Consider the following 18,896-nt stretch of genomic DNA (forward strand, 5'->3'; position numbering starts at 1 on the left):
TCGTTTTATTTTCATCAACTGCATTGTACTTACATATTTGTTGCACACAAAGTGCCATAGAAAATCAACCTGTAGCATATCCTCTTGGTAAATATTTCCTTTAACCACATCCACAGATTCAGTCATAGCAATCACCATTAGTAATTTCTTCACCTTATCATTTAGCTATATTTTGGCACTCAAACACCAAATTATTTCGTATACTATGTTGCTTAAGCTCTAGCACCTTAACACATGAAACCAAGATCTAGAACCGTGCACTCAGTGGGAGGTGCTTAACTCCACCAGAGATCTAAAGCCCCACACCCTTATGTCTAAGTACCTAGGAATCATATGCTTGGGGGCCAAGACCATGGCCTTATTGAGCCAATATTCCATCATGCCATCGTGCCCAACATCATAGCTTGATCACACCAAAATGGCCCAGAGTGCAAATTTTCAATCAATGACGGTGTTGTGAAAGTTCATATCTCCTGGATACTATCAACCATGGGACCGCACCATCCTTAACACTTCCTCCAACATTTTCTCTTGGGGCACAAACTTCACATCAAATAACTATGTTGTGAAATATTTTGTCTCCCAGCTCCATCAATTGTGGGATTGTGCCATTGTTCCATCACATGGAATGATCCTTTTTTGGGTTTTGTCTCGGGGGAGAATATATGTCCCCATCAACTGTTATTCCTTTCATTGTCCCTCTTGAGCTTTGATGTTTCAATTGTTTTCTCCACCAAATTGAGAATTCGTTAACATGGGAAACTATCCACAAACACAGCCCCTGGCACAGACTTCAAGGACATGCCACATCACCTACCAACTCACACACTAGTGTCATCATTTCCACATGTCGTATTTTCATTTGGCCATGTAGACTCCAGGTATCAATTGGCTGCTACATCATCATCCAACTCATTGTCATCAACCAATCATATTGCACCATGTGTTCTCAGTGCCAAGTCATCAAGTACAGAGGGGGACCCTGGGAACCTATATTTTGTGACTAATTTCTTTGTTAAACCAAATATGCCATGGGGTGAAATTTCAACGTTAAACACCATTATCCCATGCTGGGAAGATTATTCGTCTCCTAGATTTTTTTCACTGTGTGCCACCCCCAAATCTAACATCTCAATGATCCTCAAGTTATCCATGGTAGAACGTAAAAATTTGTGTCAGTTAACAGGAGCATGGTTCATCTCACAGGTTTTGTTATCCACGAGATCATGTGGACCTCCTATCAAACCTTTGCATCACGCTGTCAATTTCTCCAACAGCTGAATGGAAAATGGTTTGTCTCGCGCCTTTTGTTAGCTTCTGGAACCCTACCAAACTTTATCCTTGAATAACTTTTGATTCCTCGGGATACTTTTAAGCTTCCATATACCATTGGATAAGTTTATGCAAGCACTATCCAACCATGCAATCAATAAGAGCGTCCAGGTTAATACTATACAACAAAAATGCCTTCAAATATTAGGCCATAAGATCACAAATCTAGTAATCATACTTTTTAAGCTCCACCACTTATGTTGATACTATATGATAGTTATCAACTAATGACTACACATGCCAGCACACTCCCCCTCATTGAAATCTCCCATTAAATTCCATCATAGCCATGTAAAAAATCTCTCTTGACATAATTATCTCATCCATGTACTAAGATTAACATCAATTCCAACAATCTCATACCAAGAGACCTTCTTGATAGACTTGGAGGAATCTATTGACTGATCCTCCCCACCTGAACCTGAAGGTTGACTCTCTCTGAGTTGCTCAACCTTTGAAGCTACTTGCTCCTTGTTCTTTATCATTTCTCTAATTTTTACCATCATTTCAATAGGTTTACCTTTTATCCTTTGCATGTTTCTATCTCTAATTCCAATGGTATGGCCCTCATAAGAGTTATATTCCATGGGTTTGATAGGTGCCTCTCCATCTTGAAATGTTACACAAAACCCTTCATCTTTATCATAGATATTTAGAGAAAACTCCACCTAATTTCTGGCACCCACAACCCATCCTTCACCTACAACCTACCTCCTAATGTGAGATGGAATATCACTATTCCAACCCCTTTCACTACATGTTTGGAATCAACACCAAACTATACAAATAGTTTTGTGTCCCACTTGGTCAATTTTTCAAATAGTTCAATTCCCCTGCCATATGTTGTCTAGCTCCACTATCTATTAGCCACACACCCACTCTTAAGGTGCCCGAGGAAAGGTAGGAAACAAATTTCAATTCAATTTCAACTTTCTTGACACAACTACAATTGACTACATGATTTTTCCACCCTTCTTTCTCTTTGGACATTGTCAAGTATAGTGTCCCATCTTATGATAGGAAAAATACTATACCTTTGTTAATTTGGTATCTCAGTGAAAAATTCCAATCATGGGACTAGATTCCTCTTTCTAAGCTAACCAATTTTGACATTTGAAGCACTTGATTCGGACATGGGAAAGTGTATTTTTTAAGCAAATCCCATAGTTTCACAATTTCTCAAGGTTGGCCTAAGGTCAAAATAGCCCTCCTCCAACTCATATAAATACAAGTGACCTCAAGCTCATTTCGACACATCACATCAACATCTCTTCTTCCCTCTCTTGTTTCAATTGGTTCGTACAAGTTTGAAGCATCTCTCTCTCTCCACACATATGAGTTTCTCCTTGGGCATCTTTGACTTCTCTCTTTGGCATATTTGAATTTTGGTGATTGGGCATTTGGTTAGGCTTGGTTTTCTTGGGTTTTAGATTTTATTAAGGAGGTTGAATTCATTAAGGAAGGAAGGATGAAATTCTGAAGCAGGTAGACCACCTTTGACCGACGTTAAGTTTTTCTACAATTGAAGTTTGACCAGCATTGACCAAGGGTCAAAAGGATCCTTTTGACTTCAATTTTCTTGGAGAGGGTCTATCCCATCAAGCTGCATTTTTTGGTATTAAGACCGAGGAATTTTGAGGATTTTGACTATTTTTTACCATAGGTTTGACCATATAATTGAGTTGTACATTTTCTCTCTTTGTTAACCAAAGTTTTTAGAGATGTTTTGACTGATATTTGACCAAAAAAATAGGTTGCATTGACTCGACTTTGACAAAATTGAATTAGAGCATATTTGACCATTATTTGACTAGTTAGGGCAATCAACTATTATTGACTTTTTTCATATTTGGGAAGTTGACCATATTTGACTCTCATCATTTTGACATTGATATACGGATTTGACATTAGATTGATTGGATATTGGAATTGGATGATAGTCAAAGTTTGACTTTGAATGGGTTGGAAAATTTATTGCTCATTTTACTCTCTGTTGAACATTTAAAGGAAATCTAATAGAAGAAGAATTTTGAAAGGGCTTTCCCCCTTGTGGGGTTTTTCCCTGGTCTTTGACCAAATAGGTATCTCTTGTTGATGTTTTTATTGTCTCCTATTTTTCATTGCTTTTACTGTTCTATTGTCATTTACTAGTGATCATTGGAAGAAGTAATTATTGTTGAAAATATTTCTTATTGAATAAATTAATTTGGCTAAAAGTATTTAACATAGCATAGATAAGTATAAATTAACATGGTATCAAAGCTAAGATGAAAGAAAAATCCCAAAGGAGATAAGAGTTGAAGCAATCATCTGTGTAAAGTTGAAGGAGCTCATCTAATCAAGTCAAGATGTCTACATATTTCTACAAAGAAAATGAGAAGCTGGAAGAATCTTCTAGGTTTGTTGCATGGAAGATCAGGTTTGAAATCATAACTAAAGACAATGATGTATTGTAATACATTCAAGCAAAGGTTCCTAATCCCCTGGAAAATTATCCCACTGCTGCCAAGAACAAGTACAAGAAATGATCAACTCAAAGATATGAAAATGAATAAAGGAGAGTCTATGCAATCCTACATTATGAGGATATCTCATCTTAGAGATCAATTGTAGAGAGTTGGTGAAACTATGCCTGACAAGGATCTAGTGGTGGTAACCCTTATAGGCCTCCCTCCTATTTGGGAAACCTTAATTTCCACTATAATAAATAACAATATCTTCCCAACATTTGATGAAATCATTGGAAAACTCACTCAAGAAGAATAAATGATGATATCAAGGGGTAGGATACAAAAACATGAAGAAGGAGATCCAACTGCGTTTTTCACTCATAACAAGAAAAATAAAGGAAAAGGAGGGTCATCAAATTCAAGGAAGCCTCCACGAAATTCAAAGAGAAGGAATGAAAGAGAAACATCGCACATTTAATGCTAGAATTGTCACAAGAATGGACACTATGCTCGAGATTTCCCTCAGAAGAAAAATGGTCCACGATACAACACTCGAAGAAATAATAACAGGTTCAATAATCAAAGAATAGGAGATGATCGAAGAAATGACCGTAATGGAAGGGATACTAGAAGAAGAAGAGATGCTCCAAGTGATTGTGAAGAAGACCATCGTACTCAAAAGAAGCCAAGAAATACCATGTATGAAAGTAATGCTTCAAATCAATCTAAATATATCCTTATTTTTGCACTTTCTAGTTTCGTTCCTCCAGATACTTGGGATAGTTGGTTGGTTGATAGTGGGGCCTCTCATCACTTCTTTGGGTATAAGATAGAGTGGGTGCTAGCAAAACACATAAGGGATTTGGTGCTTCTTATTGGTTGGTTCCAACAAAACAAATAGGGAGTGGGTGCTCATGAAAAACTTGATGTAATCAGAGTGTTGGATTTTGATCTACATCATAACAAAGAAGATTTTTGGTTTTCTCCCTTTATGGGTTTCCATGTTAAATAACTATGTTCATATGTGTATTTTATTTATGTTGTTTTTGTGATGTTCATGTGATGATTTATGCTACTATTACATGACATGATGTTGGTTGTTTACATGAATGGTTTCCAAGTAAAAGAAAAATTATAAATTGGTAATAATTGTGAAATTAGCCTTGATACTGATACCCCCCCACCCTCTCTCTCAATATTAATATTGTTTCCAACAATGGTATCATAGTAGGTTCCTTCAAGAACAACTTAATCACCAGAAGGTAGATCAAAAGGAAACATGGCTAATCAGGATTGGATAACACTAAAAGGAGTACCATTTTTGAATGGAGTTCTTTAGAAGTTTGGAACGGAAACATACTTAATGGAAATTTATTTAGATGTATGGTTGTATCTAGAGTATGGAGTGAATAATGAATATAACATAGAAGCCAAGAAAATTATCCTGAAAGGGCTATTAAAGACAGATTGAGATAAGGTGATACATTGCGAGTCTGCAAAGGAAATGATGGACAAGATGAAATGTGTGTATGGAAGAGAAATTTAAGAGGCACCAAAGAATATAGAAGATGCCTATTTCTCTTATACTAAAATAGATCTCAAAGAAGATCCTATTTTCACAAATGTTCCTACTAGAGATAAAGAGAAGAAAATAAGGAAGAACAAGAAGAAAGCATCTGAAAGGAAGGATATTGAGAAGATTGAAGATCTTCCCTATAAAGTGAAAAGTGTTGATCATCACTCCAAAGATGAAGAAGAAGATGCAAAGGAGACACAATCTACAATTAAGCTATTGTTTTGTTGTAAATGTAGAAGAATAGACCATTTACCTTCTATATGTTCTTATGAAATTTCTGAATAAAAAGATAGATATGCATCTAGCAGTAGTGAAGAAATACCTACACTTATAGTGATAACAAATGAAGGTGCCTCTCAAGAAGAGGGAAGAACATTCCATAAGTGTTCAATTGTAGAACAAAGTGAATGCATCCCTCGTAGTGAAGGAGATGTTGAAGTTGTAACTAGAGCATTTCAAGGTATTTGAGACTCCCAAGGGTCTCCCACCTATGCGTGATCATGATCATGCTATTCATCTGATTCCAGGAAGTGTTCCTCCAAACATTAGGCCGTACAGATATCCCTATGCGCAAAAAAGTGAAATTGAACGTATGGTTGCAGAAATGCTAGAGGCTGGTATAATTCAACCGAGTCAAAGTTCTTTCTCAGCTCCAGTAGTATTGGTGCACAAGAAGGATGGATCATGGCGCATGTGTCCAGATTATAGGGAGCTCAACAAGCTCACTATTAAAGATAAGTTCCCCATTCCTGTTATTGATGAATTACTGGATGAATTGCATGGATCAATTTACTTCACCAAGTTGGATCTTCGTTCGGGATATCATCAAATCAGAATGAAGATTGAAGACATTCCAAAAACAGCATTTAGAACTCATGAGGGTCATTATGAATTTTTGGTCATGCCTTTTGGCCTTACCAATGCACCTTCAACATTTCAAGGTTTGATGAATTCAATTTTCAAACCATTCCTTAGAAAATTTGTGTTAGTATTTTTTGATGATATACTAATCTACAGAAAGTCTTGGAAGGATCATGTTGAACATGTTGACAGGGTGCTACCACTATTGGAGGAGAAACAATTATATGCAAAAAGATCCAAATTTTTCTTTGGAGTCCAGGAGGTGGAATATTTGGGTCATATTGTATCTCATGAAGGAGTTAAGGTAGACCCTAGCAAAATTAAAGCCATTAAGGAATGGAAAATCCCCACATCCATAAAGCATCTGCGAGGATTTCTTGGGTTGATAGGGTATTATCGCAAGCTTGTTAAGAATTATGGGAGAATAGCAGCACCTCTAACAACATTATTGAAGAAAGATTCATTTTCATGGACTCCGGAAGCAACAAAGGCCTTTGAACATCTTAAAGAGGCAATGTGCCAAGCACCAGTCTTAGCTACACCGGACTTCACAAAAACCTTTATTGTGGAATGTGATGCTTCAGGAAATGGAATTGGTGCTGTTCTAATGCAAGATGAAAGACCCATTTCTTTGAAAGTCGTCCAATCAAGGGAAAGTTTTTAAGCAAAGCTATTTATGAGAAGGAAATGTTGGCAATACTCCATGCACTTAAGAAATGGCGACCCTACCTAATGGGAAGACACTTCAAGGTAAAAAAGGATCATGATAGCCTTAAATACTTTTTAGAACAAAGATTATCCTCTGAAGAGCAACAAAAGTGGGTCACAAAGATGTTGGGTTATGACTTTGAAATCATCTACAAAAAAGGGAAGCAAAATGGTGTGGCTGATGCACTCTCAAGAAAGGATGAGGATGTGGAAGCATTGTTGTGTGTCATTTCTATTATCCAACCAGATTGGATTAGCGAAGAAAGGGAGGAATGGAAGAATGATGAAGAAGTGTGGGCACTTATTCGAAAGCTACAACAAGATTCCAGTACTTCTGATACATTTAGCTGGAAAAATGATTCGTTATGGTACAAAGATCGCTTATACCTCTGTAAGAATTCCTAGCTAAAACAAAAGATTCTTATGGAATTGCACACCTCTCCCTTAGGAGGGCACTCAGGATTTTTAAAAACTTACCACAGGGTTAAGAAGGAATTTTTTTGGGATGGCCTTAAATCAGATATTCAAAAGTTTGTGGCGGAATGTTTGGTTTGCCAGCAAAATAAAGTTGAAAAAATTAAGACACCAGGTCTATTACAACCTTTATCCATTCCAAGCCAACGTTGGGAGGAGGTTTCAATGTATTTTATCACAGGTTTACCCAAGCTTGAGGGAAAGAGTGTCATCATGGTGGTAGTTGACAGACTTACCAAGTATGCACACTTTTGTGCATTATCACATCCATTTAAAGCCAGTACAGTTTCTACTGCATTTATGGAAACAGTTCAAAAGCTACATGGAAACCCAAAGATTATTGTAAGTGACAGAGATCCCATTTTCACTAGAAATTTTTGGACAGAATTATTTTCTTGTCTTGGTACTCAGTTAGCTCATAGCTCATCTTATCATCCTCAATCTGATGGGCAAACTGAGATAGTAAACAAATGTTTGGAAGGATATCTTCGTTGCTTTGTATCTGATAAACAGACACAATGGGTCAAATGGTTGCCTCTAGCTGAATGGTGGTATAACACTTCCTTCCATACAGCAACAAAAATGACCCCATTTATGGCACTTTATGGGTATCAACCACCATCCATCACATCATATTTAAGAGAAAATTCTAAGGTTCAGGCAGTGGAACATCACATCGAACATCAACAACAAGTCCTCCAACTCTTAAAGGATAACCTCGTGTTGGCACAAAATAGAATGAAACAACAGGCAGATCAACATCGCAGTGAAAGAAGTTTTGATGTAGGTGATTGGGTATTCCTACGGCTACAACCATATAAGCAAATGTCCCTAAAGCAAGCTAAGAAGGATAATAAATTATCACCAAAGTATTATGGTCCGTACAAGGTGTTGCAAAAGATTGGTACTATGGCATACAAATTGGAGCTTCCTGCAGCTTCTCGATTGCACCCAGTCTTCCATGTTTCATGTTTAAAGAAGGTTATAGGTGACAAGCTCCCAATTCAAACAATATTGCCAGAACTTGATGAGGAAGGAAAAATTATATTGGAACCGGAAGCAGTCATAGAAACAAGAACTCGACAGCTACGAAATCGATCAATTTCAGAGTATCTTATCAAGTGGAAGAACTTATCCGCTGAAGATTCCACATGGGAGGATGAGAATTTTATGCAGAAGTATCCAGAACTACTCAAGCGTTGAGGACAACACTTTTTTGAAGGAGAGGGGCATGTTGGGTCCCTATAATACTAGTGATTACCCCATTACTATTGTAGTTATACCCCTTATTTATATTGTTGTGCCCCTATTACCCCCATATTGTTATTTTTGTGCCCCATAGAATCCCCCTATTGTTATTTTTGTGGCTTTATATTATTATTGTTAGGTCGGTTGGATTATATTGTGACTCCTTAAACTCCTATATATAGAAAGGAGGTTTTGTCATTTGTATCATCCAAGAATTGTTCATTTATGTAATGTAAAGGAGGTTGCCCCCTCGAAGAGGCTGAATTCTAAGGCGTGGATCTCTCTTTTCTATCTTTTTGTGAGCTGGTTTCATAACACTCTCCCAATAAGGGATTGTATTCACTTTCAATGAATTTTTCTAGATCGACTCTAAATCGCTTTCCACTTCGTGTAGATCCAGACTGAATTCTTTTAAAAATTAAGGTAAAGGCATGACCCCTTTCTCGCACAAAATCATTTTATTCAAGTTCTTTATCAATTTCAGTACTTACCTATCGACCTTTGAAGAATCAGCGTTCAGCTTCACTATAAGAGACAGATATATCTATTGCAAACTCAATGATGAAACCAACCAAGATACTATCAATATAGTAATCAAAAGCCCTTGTAACCTTATAATTAGATCCTTCAAGTTGTTTGACTAATTCTGGAGTCCACACAATAGGATCGTTGTGCTTCCAAATAGGTTCGCTATCTGCTAATTAGGAGAGCCACTTGTGTAATTCGCAAGGGAATGTTGAAAAGAAAACTACGTTCACTTCTGTGTAGAGATATCTATGTAACCATTTTTCTTTTGACAAGCGCAGATTCTGATTCTCCTGAGTTGGAAACTAGTACAACTTTTGATCTATCCACTTATCGATTTCTTTCTTAGTTGGTATCCACTTGCGCCACATTACACATCCCTCAGATAGATCCTAGTCCTAGAAACGAAACCGTTTGTTGGCTTGAGGGTGCTTGGACCCAGGTGCAGAGTTAGTTGCGCTAACCAACAAAACCCTTCACTATCATCCCTTTCAGAAACAACCTACTTAGTGCAAGCTACAGTCTCACCCGAGGCAGTATTGGGGGATGCTAGAACCAGGTTTCTACATCCAGAATGCTATGTGATGTGGGACTAAGTTGTTTCTTCAGTTTCAGGCCTGATCTGACCTTTGTTAACCCTTATCCTTGAAATCCCCAAACTTAAAGTGATTTTCAGTTAAAAAGAGTTATGAACTTCGCCTAAGCATCTAGTCATGCATAAAATAACATGTAGCAGTAGATCCAGATATTCGTGGAGCAATTAAGACAATAATATAGATAAATGGCATTCAACTGAGCATAATACAAAAAACACAAAAATATATAGATCAGACACATATTTTCTTCAAATACTCTTTATTATTTTAGATCTTCAATACATATACATTTCATACCTTGTGCACACAGTTGCAGGGGCCCACGCACTCAACTGTGGACTTACCAAGGTCTCTGCGCACACAGCAGCATGAGCCTTCCTCTTCACCCAAATACAGAAATATCTTATGCTTACAGACTCAAAACATATCTGTTAGAAAATTATATATTACGGAGCAATGGAACACATAAAATATTGCAGAAATATAAACACAGAAAACGCACAAAACAAGAGAGACACAAATATACGTGGTTCACCCAGTTTGGGCTACGTCCACCTTGAACAGCCAGTCCTTCCTTTCTATTATCCAGCAAAATGAAGAGATACAACCTACAGCAAAACCGCTGTAATATCCTCTGTTTTCTCTCACAGTCTCACCTCTATGTTTCTCGCTCACCGAATACACATCTATCTCACAGCCTCAAATACAATGCCCTCATATAAAGAGAGGGGTTGCCTTCTAGGGCAAAAAACCCTAAACTAAACATAAGTTCTACCGTCAGATCATCCGCCTAATGAACGACCCAGATTGACTAGAAATTACTATACTTTTACAAGGCAATTTTACAGCTGTTTTTAGCTTCGGGGGCGCTGCCCCGAAACCCCCCGCTGGACCCCCCACGGCAGCGATCATTTTACGGGCGGCGTTGCTGCCCCATTTTGAACTGGAGTCCAAAATGCCAGTACTATAGAAGATAATCAGGCTCCACACCCAACAATCTCCCACTTGGAGACTGATTGTAGCAACTCCACCGCTGCTCCATTTGCTGGACAATAGAAAGGAAGGACTGGCTGTTCGAGGTGGACGTAGCCCAAACTGGGTGAACCACGTATATTTGTGTCTCTCTTGTTTTGTGCGTTTTCTGTGTTTATATTTCTGCAATATTTTATGTGTTCCATTGCTCCGTAATATATAATTTTCTAACAACTGGTATCAGAGCCATGCCCCGAAGTTAGCCAAGTGGATGAATCCTCGAAATACCGAACGAAGGTGCGATCATACCATTGTGGAGATATGTGGTGTCTAGAGTCCTAACAAGTGGTATCAGAGCCATGCCCCGAAGTTAGCCAAGTGGATGAATCCTCGAAATGCTGAACGAAGGTGGCGGGCCCCGGTAATATCACGATGGGATCTGTGGATGAGCTCGGTTAGACAGGCGGTGTGCTCCGGATTCTTCATGGACGTGTCCTAGTCCCAACAAGGTGAAGAGGAGTTGACCTAGGATAGATCAAGCTCTCGAGGCAGGTGGTGCTTCCATGTAAGGCGTGTGCTTCCAACGCATTGGAGCGGAGAATCCTGGTTGGTAGAGAGTGGACGGATGGATAATCGTTTGAGGGGAGGCTCGATGGTCCTTTGTTCGAGGGGAGGATTGTTGGGTATACGACCAAAGTCCCACATTGACTAGAAGTGGGGAGGATCATGGATATATAAGGATGGACAAATATCTCCATTGGTTTGAGGCCTTTTGGGGTAAAGCCCAAGAACAAATCCATGAGGGCTTAGGCCCAAAGTGGTCATACCAATGGAGATATTTGTCCATCCTTATATACCCATGATCCTCCCCACTTCTAGTCAATGTGGGACTTTGGTCGTATACCCAACAATATCAAATATGATCAAATGTGACTCCCTTACACTTGCAAAGACATCCCTTTATATAAGTTTTCCTATTACAATACCATGGTCTCTGAACCATGGGTGAAGCTCAAAACAATACAAAAACTAAGGGGCTTTGACCTTCCTAAAACCCCTTGAATCCCAGTGACCTACGCTATTCGCACTTTGCTGCTAAAAATGCAGAGACTTTACAATATCTTATCAAAATTTGACCCAGGGGACCCCGTCCCAATGAGTTGCAAACAATCAAAGCCATTCCATGTATTTTATCTAAGTGTTTTACTACCTTTCACTTGTTATATCAACTATCGTCTTTTGGTATGTTTGATTGTTATGTCATGTTTGCGAGTCTTTTCCAGTGGTTTTGAAGGTCAACCTCTGTGTATATGAGTTGTCCTAACCATGTGAACATATGTCGCGCTCATGCAAAAAGTCTTGAACACTTTCGAATAAGTGTTCCTAAAGTCTATCTCAAGTGTCGTCGTTTTCGCTTTTAGTACATGAGACATTCAGACAGAGGTTAATGTTTTTTCATTGCTCTGGTGGTCTATGTTGTTGTGTCATCGAAGTATGTGAAGTGTGTGATCACAAGTTCAAGTTCATCACAAGTCTATCTTCCTCCCGCACTTAGCCATTTCTCTAAAAATCTCCCCGACTAGGAAACTTAGTTGCACTGGACCCTGACTGAACTACACATTGTGCAGTCTCAAGCCTCATTTTTGTGATCTTGTTGCCTGGAAATGTGCAGTGCATAGTCACTATCCTCCAAGACAGTTTCACTACACAATTCCAGAGCCCAACAACCTTCCTTGACCCCAAGAATTGCATAGCAGTTCCTCCCAGCCTGACTTGAACTACACACTTCGCACTGTCAGTCCTTAAGCATTTCCCCTTACCTGATGGAACCCTACAATGCTAAAATAACCCAACCTCCCTTGTCCTCCAGAACTACACAAAGGTTTCTCCTAATGTCCTCCCTCAGCTGGAGCTCACTTCCCTCAAGAATTGCGTAGATTTTTCCTCCACGCCTCTTTGATGCCCAGTCTTCCTTGACTTTGAAAATTATGCAGAACTGACCCCTCATGGCCTCATCCCGCATCAGCCACTAGTGGCTTGAACTGCGCAATTCTAACTCCCAGTGGCCACTACGCAATTTTTCTCCCTAATGGGGACTGTGCTAAAAATATCCTCAATCAAGCGTGAGTTATGGTCTACGCAGTCTCAGTGATCAAGCCCTCTCCATGTCATCTTGAACTGCACGACGCAAAATTGTTGGGCCCTCCCTCCTGGACTATCACTTATCCCAGGCTCAGTTCATGGATAGTAATGCATCATCTTAGACTAGGGAGTTTTCAGATTGATGTCGTCTTGTCACGAGTGAATTAGAGGAACAGGTACACTATCAAGCCATGGTGAGATGATGAAGAAGGAGAATAAGGAGGGAGACATGCCTAGAACGTCACTTGTAGTCAAACGAACAAGTGAACCTACCAACAACAAGAGAAGTAACACAAGTGTGCAATCACTTTCCAAGACCGAAGATCATTGAAGACCCCACATTATCAAGCTATGTGGAGGATAAAAGAAAGCATATCCAAGAACGAATCTATCACGTAGTAGCAACAGCAGCTTGACATTGCCACATCATCAAGCCAGTCCATGTCAGCAGTGTCAAGTCAAGTCGTGCCATGAGTTTTCATATGCCACATCACTATTGTGGGCCATGTATATTGTGAATCAAATGTATTGTAAAGTGAAAGTCCAATGGACACACAAGAATATGAAGAGTCATGTAAGTTGAAAAGTCATAGGAAGTTGACTAGTCATGACGGTAGTCAAAGAGTCACAAGGGGAAGAATTACCCTTGGTTATATATACCCCTTCATTGTATGAGCAAAATACTTTTCACCTTGGCTCCTCCCACAAGGCATTAGTGAGACTAGCTAGTTCTTTGAGGAGCAAGGAGTAGCTCCAATGTAAATATGTGTCTTGGAACTTTTGCTTGATAATAAAATCCTTTTAAGGCATGCACGTTCTTCATGCATGACATATGAATGTTTGTAAGACTATTCTGTGAACATTTGTATTTCATGTTTGCTTTCACATGTACTAAGATAGTTGAACTATTTCAATTATTTTAGTGCTTATCTTGTTGGGAATGTGTTGTAATGGTTGTTATTTTTGTCTCATCCTTGTGAATTATTCTGCAGGACACTAGACAGACCTTTCTTTGCTTAACGGTATAATGGTCGTCAAATCCACTATGGACTACTCCACTAGATATTAGACGGATCTTCCCTTGTTCATTGGTTGTAATGACTAAAACATCCACTATGGACTATTCTGTTGGATCTTGGATAGGTATTTTTGGTTCATGTGTGTCTCTTCCTAGGTGGTATTATTACCTCTCACTTATAGGCTCACTTTTCTCCCCACTTTTGCAGTAAGAGAACCCAGACACAGTTGTGATGCATACTCACCAGGAACACTCACCTTGTTGTTCGAAGGTACCATTGTATCACTCTCTTGTGCTAACAGCTAGAGCTAAGGAAAATATTTAAGAATTTGGCAACCAGGCCTTTATACCGGATGGGACTCCTACACCAAATGGTGTGAGGTCTTATTGGGACTTCATATTTGGGAGATCCACTTGGTTGACGGATTTCCAGCACCGTCAACAAAATGGCACTAGAAGGAGGGGCAGACAATAGGTTGTGCCCATTGATTCTAATTTGAATCTCTTATTTAAAATGGCTTTTCCCCAAATCATAATCCCAAGTTGTTTTTCTAAAGAGCTTAATTTTACCATCCCTATGGAAGTTACTCATAACCTATCAGAGTTTAAGTTCGATGGTGAGGGTGAATCACCTTTTTGCGAACATCTGCTTCAAGTTGTCTATCTTTGTATCTCTCACAGAATATGTTCCAAAGATTTCATGGCTAAATTGCACACCCTCACATTTGAAGGTCATGCTAGTCAATGGTGTCATACATTACCCATTGCTTCTAATATCCATTCATTTGACTAGCTTTCCAGGAAGCTTCATAAAGCCTTCGATAATTATAACCACCGATATTTTTGTGAAACAATCAATCATTTAAGAATAAAGCCTGATGAATCAGTTGAGGATTTTTCTGATCGATTCCCTCACATATGTTGTGAAATTCTTGAAAAAAAATTGAGTTGGTATTTATTGAAGCAAGAGTTTGCACGCTTGGTTCATGTCTCTTCATACGGTGAGCCTGAACCTCCTGATTTTCCTTCTTCTCCAACTCTTTCAAATCATGAGGCACCTCAAATTTCAGAGGAGGAGTTTACAACCCTTTTTGTTCTTTCTCCTCCTTCTTTCTTGGTCCCAATGAGGGTGCCTCCTTGCAGTGATTGTAAAATCGGAAAATCTGTGAATCAAATATCCATTCCATCTTGTGATTATTCTTCCACTTCAATGGATTAAATTCTAGAATGGCTCATGAACCCTATGGTGAAGAATCACTCCTCCATTATGTAAGATGATGTCATCATTGACAACTCTGGTCACTGTCCTCCAGGACAGTTTCACTGCACAATTCCAAAGCCCAACAACCTTCCTTGACCCCAAGAATTGCGTAGCAGTTCCTCCCAGCCTGACTTGAACTACACACTTCACACTGTCAGTCCTTAAGCGTTTCCCCTTGCCTAATGGAACCCTACAATGCTAAAATAATCCAACCTCCCTTGACCTCCAGAACTGTGCAGAGGTGTCTCCCAGTGTCCTCCCTCAGCTGGAGCTCACTTCCCTCAAGAATTGTGTAGATTTGTCCTGCACGCCTCTCTGATTTCCAGTCTTCCTTAACGTTGAAAACTATGCAGAATTGACCCCTCATGGCCTCATCCTGCATCAACCACTAGTGGCTTGAACTACGCAATTCTGATTCCCAGTGGCCACTACGCAATTTTTCTCCTGAGTGTGGACTGTGCTAAAAAGTTCCTCAGTCAAGCGTGAGTTCTGGTATGCGTAGTCTTAGTGATCAAGCCCTCTCCATGTCACTTGGAATTGCACAATGAAAAATTATTTGGCCCTCTCTCCCGGCCTATCACTCATCCCAGGTTCAGTTCATGGATAGTAATGCATCATCTTAAACTAGGGAGTTTTTGGATTGATGTCGTCCTATCATGAGTGAATTACAGGAACAGGTACACTATCAAGTCATGGCGAGATGATGAAGAAGGAGAATAAGGAGGGAGGCATGCCTAGAAACTCACTTGTAGTCAAACGAACGAGTGAACCTACTAACAGCAAGAGAAGGAACACAAGTGTGCAACCACTTTCCAAGACCGAAGATCATTGAAGACCCCACATTATCAAGCTATGTGGAGGAGAAAAGAAAGCATATCCAAGAACACATATATCACTCAGTAGCAATAATGGCTTGACATTGCCACATCATCAAGCCAGTCCATGTTAGCAGTGTCAAGTCAAGTCGTGTCATGAGTTTTCATATGCCACATCACTATTGTGGGCCATGTATATTGTGAATCAAATGTATTGTAAAGTGAAAATCCAATGGACACACAAGAATATGAAGAGTCATGTAAGTTGAAAATTCATAGGAAGTTGAATAGTCATGAGAGTAGTCAAAGAGTCACAAGGGGAAGAATTACCCTTGGTTATATATACCCCTTCATTGTATGAGCAAAATACTTTTCACCTTGGCTCCTCCCGCAAGGCATTAGCGAGACTAGCTAGTTCTTTGAGGAGCAAGGAGTGGCTCTAATGTAAATATGTGTCTTGGAACTTTTGCTTAATAATAGAATCCTTTTAAGGCTTCCACATTCTTCAAGCATGACTTATGAATGTTTGTAAGACTATTCTATGAACATTTGTATTTCATGTTTGTTTTCAAATGTACAAAGATAGTTGAACTATTTCAATTATTTTAGTGCTTATCTTGTTTGGAATGTGTTGTAATGGTTGTTATTGTTGTCTCATCCTTGTGAATTATTCTGCGGGATACTAGATAGAGCTTTCTTTGCTTAATGGTATAATGGCCGTCAAATCCGCTATGGACTACTCCACTAGATGTTAGACACATCTTCCCTTGTTCCTTGGTTGTAATGACTACCACATCCACTATGGACTATTCTGTTGGATCTTGGACATGTATTTTTGGTTCATGTGTGCCTCTTCCTAGGTGGTATTATTTTCTTTCACTTATAGGCTCACTTTTCTCCCCCCTTTTGCAGTAAGAGAACCCAGACACAGTTGCAATGCACACTCACCAAGAACACTCACCTTGTTGTTCGAAGGTACCATTGCATCACTCTCTTGTGCTGATAGCTAGAGCCAAGGAAAATATTTAAGGATTTGGCAACCAGGCTTTTATATCGGATGGGACTCCTACACCAAATGGTGTGAGGTCTGATTGGGACTTCATATTTGGGAGATCCCCTTGGTTGATGAATTTCTAGCATCGTCAACAAAATGGCACTAGAAAGAGGGGCAGACAACAGGTTGTGCCCATTGAGTCTGGTTTGAATCTCTTATTTAAAATGGCTCTTCCCCAAATCCTAATCCCTAAATGTTTTTCTAAAGATCTTAATTTTACCATCCCTGCGGAAGTTATTCATAACCTGTCAGAGTTTAAGTTCAATGGTGAGGGTGAATCACCTTTTCGGGAACATCTGTTTCAAGTTGTCTGTCTTTTTATTTCTCACAGAATATATTCCAAAGATTTCATGGCTAGATTACCCACCCTCACATTCAAAGGTCATGTTAGTCAATGGTGTCATACATTACCCATTGCTTCTAATATCCATTCATTCGACTAGATTTCCAGGAAGCTTCATAAAGCCTTCGATAATTATAACCACCGAGATTATTGTGGAAGAATCAATTATTTAGGAATAAAGCCTAATGAATCAGTTGAGGATTTTTCTAATCGATTCCTTCACCTATGTTGTGAAATTCTTGAAAAATATTTGAGTTGGTATTTCGTGAAGCAAGAGTTTGCGCTCTTGGTTCATGTCTCTTCATACGGTGAGCCTGAACCTCCTGATTTTCCTTCTTCTCCAACTCTTTCAAATCATGAGGCACCTCAAATTTCAGAGGAGGAGTTTACAACCCTTTTTGTTTTTTGTCCTCCTCCTTTCCCAGTCCCGATGAGGGTGCCTCTTTACGGTGATTGTAAAATTGGGAAATCTGCGAATCAAATCTCCATTCAATATTGTCATTATTCTTCCACTTCAATGGATTAAATTCCAAAATGGTTCATGAACCCTACGGTGAATAATCACTCCTCCATTATGTAATATGATGTCATCATTCACAATTCTGGTCACTGTCCTCCAGGACAGTTTTACTGCACAATTCCAGAGCCCAACATCCTTCCTTGACCCCAAGAATTGCGTAGCAGTTCCTCCCAACCTGACTTGAACTACACACTTCGCACTGTCAATCCTTAAGCGTTTCCCCTTACCTGATGGAACCCTACAATGCTAAAATAACCTAACCTCCCTTATCCTCCAAAACTACGCAGAGGTGTCTCCTAGTGTCCTCCATCAACTGGAGCTCACTTCCCTCAAGAATTGCGTAGATTTGTCCTCCACACCTCTCTGATGCCCAATCTTCCTTGACTTTGAAAACTATGCAGAACTAACCCCTCATGGCCTCATCCCGCATCAGCCACTAGTGTCTAGAACTGCACAATTCTGACTCCCAGTGGCCACTACGCAATTTTTTTCCCTAGTGGTGACTGTGCTAAAAAGTTCCTCAGTCAAGCATGAGTTGTGGTTTGCGTAGTCTCAATGATCAAGCCCTCTCCATGTCACCGAAAATGCACAATGCAAAATTATTAGGCCCTCTCTCCCGACCTATCACTTATCCCAGGCTCGATTCATGGATAGTAATGCATCATCTTAGACTAGGAAGTTTTCGAATTGATGTCGTCCTGTCATGAGTGAATCACAGGAATAAGTGCACTATCAAGCCATTGCGAGATGATGAAGAAGGAGAATAATGAGGGAGGCATGCCTAGAAACTCACTTGTAGTCGAAAAAATAAGTGAACCTACCAACAGCAAGAGAAGGAACACAAGTGTGCAACCACTTTCCAAGGCCGAAGATCATTGAAGACCCCACATTATCAAGCTATGTGGAGGAGAAAATAAAGCATATCCAAGAACACATCTATCACTCAGTAGCAACAACGGCTTGACATTGCCACATCATCAAGCCAATCCATGTCAGCAATG

The sequence above is a fragment of the Pinus tabuliformis genome, chromosome 1_1 (assembly GCF_031772625.1).
Source record: "Pinus tabuliformis cultivar Carrire ecotype Pingquan chromosome 1_1, CPIR1, whole genome shotgun sequence".
Lineage (NCBI taxonomy): Eukaryota > Viridiplantae > Streptophyta > Pinopsida > Pinales > Pinaceae > Pinus > Pinus tabuliformis.